Source organism: Neovison vison, chromosome 5 (assembly GCF_020171115.1).
Source record: "Neovison vison isolate M4711 chromosome 5, ASM_NN_V1, whole genome shotgun sequence".
In the NCBI taxonomy this organism is placed as follows: Eukaryota; Metazoa; Chordata; class Mammalia; order Carnivora; family Mustelidae; genus Neogale; species Neogale vison.
The window spans coordinates 129,215,252-129,223,550 of record NC_058095.1 but is presented as its reverse complement, the minus strand read 5'-3'; the positions used below and the strand labels follow the sequence as shown (position 1 = coordinate 129,223,550).

Below are 8,299 nucleotides of genomic sequence, written 5' to 3'. Positions count from 1 at the left end.
AGAATAATGTACTTACAAAGTCATTTGTATTACTTAACATAAAAGTATATTCCAAGGTATAAAATATCTTGGAAATTAACTACATGATTTCTTGAGATGGATGATGGGCAACTGAGAAAGCATAAACTGTAACTTCTGTGTTACCTGGGGGTGGGAAATGGAACTTTAGAAATATGAAGCTATGTGAGAAACAGAAATGTTCACTAGCTGATCAGAGAAAACATCATTTGTGTATGTAATATAATATGTACTCAGAAAAAACTGTTTAATATATTTTGGCAGTAATATAAGTATATGGAAGAGTAAGTCTATAAGCAAAATAAACACTCAGACATTTGCTCATGAGGATCTTAAAGAGAGCAGGATTGAGAGATACTTGAAAAAAAAACACAAAATGAAGTGTTAAATTTTCAGTCACTATAATTTATATAATTTAGTGATTATGTGATAAGCCAAAAATATCAACAAATATTGATCATGGTCCTTTACCTGAATAAAGCACAGATATGACACACTGGTTTAAAATATGGGACCAAGACCTAAACAAAATGACACTGAAAGGATTATAGGGAAAGACCTGTGACTTGTAAGGGATTAATTATTGCCATATTTCAGACAATATCACCACTTCAGTTTAACATAAAAAATGCTGATTCATGAATAATTTACACAGTGATTCACAGTGATACAACAGCAGTCTTTCCAGACCATTGTAAATCTAAAGTGAAAGATTTTAAGACCTAATGAGGATAACTTGAAAAGCATATTTATGGTGTGCTGTCATAATTTCATAACTCAGAAAAGATATATGATCCTTTCAACAGGCATCTTTTTACTTTATCAAATCACATTATATCTTAATCAGTTATGATTTTAAACCTTATCACATTCTGACATGTGATTAGATGCATACATGTTTTCTGTAAATAACTTGTGAGAGGCTTAAGGAATTGAACTGCATCTTACTCATTTTTTATGTCACATAGTACTTTTCATGTGAAGGATTCAAAATATTTTGAATATTTAAATATGGACGCCCGGGTGGCTCAGTTGGTTGGACGACTGCCTTGGGCTCAGGGCGTGATCCTGGAGTCCCGGGATCGAGTCCCACATCGGGCTCCCAGCTCCATGGGGAGTCCGCTTCGCTCTCTGACCTTCTCCTCGCTCATGCTCTCTCTCACTGTCTCTCTCTCTCTCTCTCAAATAAATAAATAAAATCTTTAAATATGGAAAGAAATAGTGTAGAATTGAGATTCTAAGGAGCAATTAAGTTTTATAAAAATTCTCTGTATCTCTTTTCTTTTCTTTTCTTTTCAACAAACCCGTATGTTGAGGATTGTCAGTAGATTGTAGTGAAAGAGCTGTTCTGCTATGTACAATACCCAGAAAAAAAATTCTCTGTTTACAATAATGGCATTAAGAGAGCATTATCCCCTCTTCTTTGAATCCAGAGAAACTGAGGCAAACATGAAATCCCAATTCCATCTTAATGAAAAGTAAGGTAAGCTCCTGTGCTAAATAGAAGAGTAGGAAGAAAAATACCAAGTTCCATTTAAAAAAAAGTATTACAGAATATGAGATAATGCAGAGTGAATATCTTACATTTTAAAAATAATGAAATGTTGTGTGACTAGGGAATTTTCCAAAGTAGGTACACATCTTACAAAACAAAATGAAACATCCATTACTTGAACGTTAAATGGATCAGAGTGAATGGATCTGACCCATGAAATGGCAGGATGAGCTGGTGGAAGAGAAAATTGGAGGATTTTCCATTTGACAGGGCAGAGGGATAACTGAATGGTACACTCTGTTGCTGATATTTGTTATAGCCAGCAAGTAAAGGCTAAATACACACACACACACACACACAGACACACACACACACACTTGGATATTGTTATGTACACAGATGTAGATTAGATATAGATATGCCTACAGATATATATAAAGTGAGAGACAGAGAGAGATGGTGAGAGGAAGACAAAGACAGAGAGATCCACAAACATAGTTTTATTCCTGGAAATGACCTGCATATTTTAAATCATGCTCCTGGCTCTCTTTGGAATATAAATAATGGCTGGCCGTGAAAAGTTATGGGAGCTAAAAAAAATAAAAATAAAAATAAAGAAGGAAATTAAGTACAAGCAAATTGACTCAACTACTACCATTTTTTTTAAAAAAGACCATATTTTGATAAAAATGTGGCCAAAAGTTTTTCATGAAACCAAAGAACCTAATAAGTGACTATTGCATTTTTGAACTTAGATGTTACTTACAATATACAATATAAGAAACAGGGGCACCTGGATGGCTCAGTGAGTTAAGCCTCTGCCTTCAGCTCAGGTCATGATCTCAGGGTCCTGGGATCGAGTTCCGCATCGGGCTCTCTGCTCTGCAGGGAGCCTGCTTCGTCCTCTCTTTCTCTCTCTCTGCCTGCCTCTCTGCCTACTTGTGATCTCTGTCAAATAAAAAAATAAAATATTTTTTAAAAAAAGAAACAACCACAGCATAAGTTGAAAAATTATCTAACACTGTAAAGAAAAAGGCATAAGAACACTAAAGGAATATTGGAAAAAAAAAAAAAGGAAGATAAAACCATCAATGAATTCAGGCATAAATATGTAGACATGCAAAGGAATCTTGAAGAATGTGGACAAAAGAGTTCCTGGTTAAGTGTCGGCATTTGGTTCAGGTCATGATCCCAAGGTCCTGGGAATGAGTCCTGCATTAGGCTCCCTTCTCAGCACAGTCTGATTCTCCCTCTACTCTTTCCCCCTGCTCATGATCTTTCTCTCTTTCTCTCAAATAAATAAATAAATGAAGTATTTTTTAAAAAGAATGTGGGTAAAAGTAAATGGAAAAAAAAGAATTATAAGACCATGTATTCACCATGGACTGGCTTACACTTAGCTCTACAGAGACTTGATTTGGGGACTTAAATTAGTTAAGTATCTAAATCATTTTAATGCATTATAGAATTTAAATAACTTAGAAAAATTTAAAAAAATTAAATTAAAAGAGTAGGAAGGTGTTTATAAAAATTACACATACATCCACATACACACAAAATGAATTGGGGGAAAAGAAAATCTGCAGATTTCATAAACAGTCTTATAGAAGATATTTGAATAATCATTTAAAAGCAAGAACTAGATAAACAACTTGATGTATAATCAGGTTAAAAGAAAATAAAAATCATACAAAAATAAAAATATGTTAATATCAAGAAATACAATAGAACTTAGAATATTTTTGCTCAGTTTTATTTAAAATAGCTGTAATAAGGGGAAAAATCAGGTCATGAATTTTACAATGAACACATAATCATGCATACAAAATGCTAAATACAAAACAGAAAAATTTGATACAAATACATTCTCAGCTAATATATTACAAATCATAAATTCTGTAATTATTTTTATATTTTATTAAGTTGTTACTTATTTTTCTAGTGTAAGAGCTCATTTTTTGTTTTCTTGTACATTTGCCTTAAAACTTATTTTATTCATTTTTGTTAGCCTTTTTTTTTTTTAAGATTTTTATTTATTTATTTGACAGAGATCACAGGTAGATAGAGAGGCAGGCAGAGAGAGAGGAGGAAGCAGGCTCCCCGCTGAGCAGAGAGCCCGATGTGGGACTTGATCCCACCACTCTGGGATCATGACCTGAGCCGAAGGCAGAGGCTTTAAACCACTAAGCCACCCAGGTGCCCTTGTTAGCCATTCTTGATTTGTGTATGTGTATGTGGAATTATATTCTAGTTTCTCTCTTTGAATCCTTTTAAATGACAAAAAATTGTACAAATAAGTATGGTCTGAGGAGTATTTTGTACCAAAATTAACCTCAGGGCACACTCTTTTTATTAAGGCAAATCCAATATAACAAAAAATCACACTGAAGCAATTAATCTTCTTATTTATGACCACTTTTGAACATGGAAAAATTAAAATTTTAAAGTAATGTGTTCAATTAGTTGTGTTTAATCCACTTTCTGAATTGCTTCAGATTTATTACCAAATCTATGAATTAAGAAGGCCATGTTACAGAATAGAAGTTAATGATTGTCCAGTGTAACTGACCTGACTTTAAATCCTGGATCATTCACTTTCTTTGAAAAGTTGGAAATAACTTTTAAACTCTCTGTAGCCTTAATATTTTTATCTTCCTCATTGGCTATTATGTTAATTAAATGACACAGTGTGTATAAATATTATGCTATAGCAAATAATGTAAGAAGGCTTTAAAATGCATGATAACAGATTTCTTTTTGTTCAAGTGTGAAAAAGTAGCCTTTTCTTCTATACTATTCTATTTTAAAACTATATTGTATTATGGCTCAATACTCTCACAATAAGAAGCAATGGCACAATTCTTTAGCAACTAGTGAATTCCAGTAACCTATTTAAGAGTTTAGAGTGAGATTTTAGGTTCACTTTGGACCCAGAAGATATTCTTGATATGGCCTATGATTAAATGTGCCTACTGACAAGTCCTCACCTCTGATGAAACAAGGAGAGAACAGTAGTCCCAGGAGATCCAGAGAGTAAAAGTTCTTTGTTCTTCTTGATAGTATTCACAATCCCACAGGAAAGGTGAAGGTCTATCATCCTCTAAAAATGAGTTCACACAAAGGGCATTGGTGGAAAAGGTGGTAAAGTTTATTACTGTAGAGTGACTACTCTTTAGAAAAATAGAAGATTTCTATAACCAATGCCTTTTAGCTGAAGTCTTTCAGAAATATTAAATTTATACAAAACCATCATTACATTAAGATAAGGTAAACATTTGTTTGCGAAGTTCTTGCTCCAAAGTATTATATTTAATTAAAACCAAATTATAAAGAAAAGGAATGGGACAATACATAAGCTCCATTTTAACCCACAATTCTTTGAAATAAAATTTACAGTATAAATGTATATAGATGGTGTAAAGGAGAAAAAAATAAATGTTTACTGAGATTATATTTTCACCCAAAAGAAAGTCATTCTTAGCTGAGTAATCATCAATTAATTATAGTTTAATATACTGCAAACAACATTATTACAAGTTTGATATTGTGTTTTATAAGAATAGTATATTTTTGGTCATTCAGATGATACCTATTTTGTCTTCCTATGCAATACCTGGTTCACAGCTCTAAAATCCCTTGGAATTTCTTAAGTGTGGAGAGTGATAAAAGTACTTTTTTTATTCCTTTTTTTAAAGATTTATTTATGGAGAAAGAGAGAGAGGTGGGGGGAGAGGGATAGAAGGTGAGGGAATCTTAAGCAGAATCTGTGCTGAATGTAGAGCCCAATGTGGGGCCCAATCTCAAAACCCTGAGATCATGACCTGATCTAAAACCAAGAGTTGGAGGCTTAACCAATTGAGTCACCATTTATTGTTCTAATGAGGTAACTCTGGGAACTGCTAAGGATGGTGACTGTCTGGGTGCCAGTGGAGCTAACAATGTGATTACAGGTTAGAATTTTCAGTTCCACTGCTCAGGCTCCAGGGAGAAGATAAGAGCTTGAGATTGAGGTCAATCACCAATGGTCAATGACTTAATCAATAATTCTTTTGTAATAAAACCTCCTTAAAACCTCAAAAGGACAGGGTTCAAAGAGATTTCTATTTGGTGAACTCATGGAGATTTAAGGAAAGTGGCATGCTGGAGAGAATGTGGAAGTTCTGTGCCCCATCCCATGTACACTGACTTTTGCATGTCTTCTGTGTGGCTATTCCCTTTTACATTAAATCAATAATCTAATAAGTAAAGTGTTTCTCTGAGTTTTGTGAGTCACTGTAGAGGAGTCATAGGAACCTCAAATTTATTGCCAGTGGGTTAGAAGTACGGGTGATAGCTTGGACTTGCAATTGACATCCTGAATTGGAGTCGGTTGTTGTAACTTCCAATTTGTAACCATTCCATCAGAAGCATAGGTAGCAATTTGGGTTTGTGACTAACATTAAAGTGAGATGGCAGGAAGCCTTATGAGACTTAGCTCTTAACCTGTGGAATCTGATGAAAACTCTGGGTGGATATTATCAGAATTGAGCTGAATTGTAGGAAACTCAGCTGGTGTGCCAGCATTACTTGTTGGTGTAGGTAAATTTCCCCTCAAACACATACATATTGGAATTGGGCCCTAGAACACAAAATAATAAGAAATTTCATTTTTTATGTTATGATTAAATAAGATAATTCAATATCTAAATATGTGTTTAATAAAAATCTTATAAAATAAAAATAAATCTTTCCTATATAAAATACACACCTGATAAAGTCATAGAAGAGAGGAAATCTAACTGGCAACCCATTCGATAGTAATTTAATGTTTATTTTACCCCTCTTGGGTAGAATTATAAGCTATAGTATTATAGTTTATTCACTTTACACTATTTAAGCTTCCCTTAGGTGTTGACATTCTATTTAAATCATTTGTTCTTTGATATTATCTTTATTAACTTTGTAAAAAACAGCTAAATGCCCAATGTACATAGAAAATTACTGACATTCATGGTTTTGAAAGATTAATTCTAATACTCCATTGCAGCACACTGCACAATGAGAAAGTAAAATGAGCTTCATGATTCCTAGACACCATCATGCATAAATTAGAAATACTTATATATCTTCCATGCAACTGCATAAAATTTTTTTTAAATTTAAACTCAATTAGCCAACATATAGTGCAACATTAATTTCAAAAGTAGAGTTCAATAATTTATCAGTTGTATATAACACACAGTGCTCATCACATCATGGGCTCACATTAATGCCCATAACCCAGTTACCCCATTTCTTGACCAACCTCCACTCTAGCAACCTTTAGTTTGTCTCCTCTAGTTAAGAGTCTCTCATGGTTTGTCTTCTTTTCTGATGACTTCTCATTCAGTTTCCCCTTCCTTCCCCTACGATCCTCTGCACTGTTTCTTATATTCCACATGTGAGTGAGATCAAATAATAATTGTCTTTCTCTCATTGACTTATTTCACTCAGTATTATACCCTCCAGTTCCATCTACATTGGTGTAAATGATAAGTATTGTTTCTGATGACTTTCTGATGATTGAGTAATATTTTTATATATATATACACATATATATATGTAAAATCACTCTTACATATATATGCAAATATATATGTAAATATATATATATGTAAAATCACTCTTCTTTATTCATTCATCTTTTGATGGACATATGAAGTCTTTCCATAGTTTGACTATAATGGACATTGCTGCTATAAACATTGGGGTGCATGTGTCCCTTTGGATCATTTTTTATTTGCATCTTTGGGGTAAATATCTAGTAGTGCAATTGCTGGGTCATAGAGTAGCTCTATTTTTAACTTCTTTTTTTTTTTTTTAAAGATTTTATTTATTTATTTGACAGAGAGAGATCACAAGTAGGCAGAGAGAGAGAGGAGGAAGCAGGCTCCCTGCTGAGCAGAGAGCCCGATGTGGGACTCGATCCCAGGACCCTGAGATCATGACCTGAGCCGAAGGCAGCGGCTTAACCCACTGAGCCACCCAGGCGCCCTATTTTTAACTTCTTGAGGGAACTTTGTACTGTTTTCCATAGTGGCTATACCAGCTTGTATTTCCACCAACAGTGTAAGAGAGTTCCCCTTTCTCTACATCCTCACCAACATTTTATTTCCTCCCTTATAAATTTTAGTGATTCTGACTCCTGTGAGGTGGTATCTCATAGTCCTTTTGATTTGTATTGCCCTGATGTCAAGTGACACGGAGCATTTTTTCATATGTATGTTGGCTATTTGGATGACTTCTTTGGAGAAATGTCTCTTCATGTCTTCTGCCCATTTCTTGACTGGATTATTTGTTTTTTGGGTGTTGAGTTTGGTAAGATTTATAGATCTTGGTTGCTAAAAATATCACTTTACGAAAATGGCAGGCAAGCTGGATATGGGGGAAATGGTGAGTTTCAGCAAGGCCAAGCTGAAGAAAATGGAGATGCAGGAGTAAAACACACTGCTGACCAAAGAGACCATGGAGCAGGAAAAGTGAAATAAAATTTCCTAAGAAGCTAGAGGATCCCCACCCTGTCATCTTCAAGACACTCCAGTTGTGATGTGGAGGAAGAATAGCCATCAGTAAGATGTATATAAGCAACAAGTGGCACTGTGAACCTGGGCACTCTGATCTGATGTCACCAGCCTGCAGGTCTCTGAGGGGACCCCCCACACACACACATGCACAACAATCAGACTGCCAAATTCTCTGGTTTTCCCTAGGATATTATAGCAAATTATTTGCATGATTAAAGAAAAAAAGTACATGATGGCAAAACCA

At 34.4% G+C, this 8,299-nt stretch overlaps 1 pseudogene; it reads left to right on the top strand.

Moving 5' to 3' along the window:
• The first annotated feature begins 7,894 nt into the window (after positions 1 to 7,894).
• LOC122907876 lies at positions 7,895 to 8,029 on the top strand (annotated as a pseudogene).
• Positions 8,030 to 8,299: the final 270 nt, after the last annotated feature.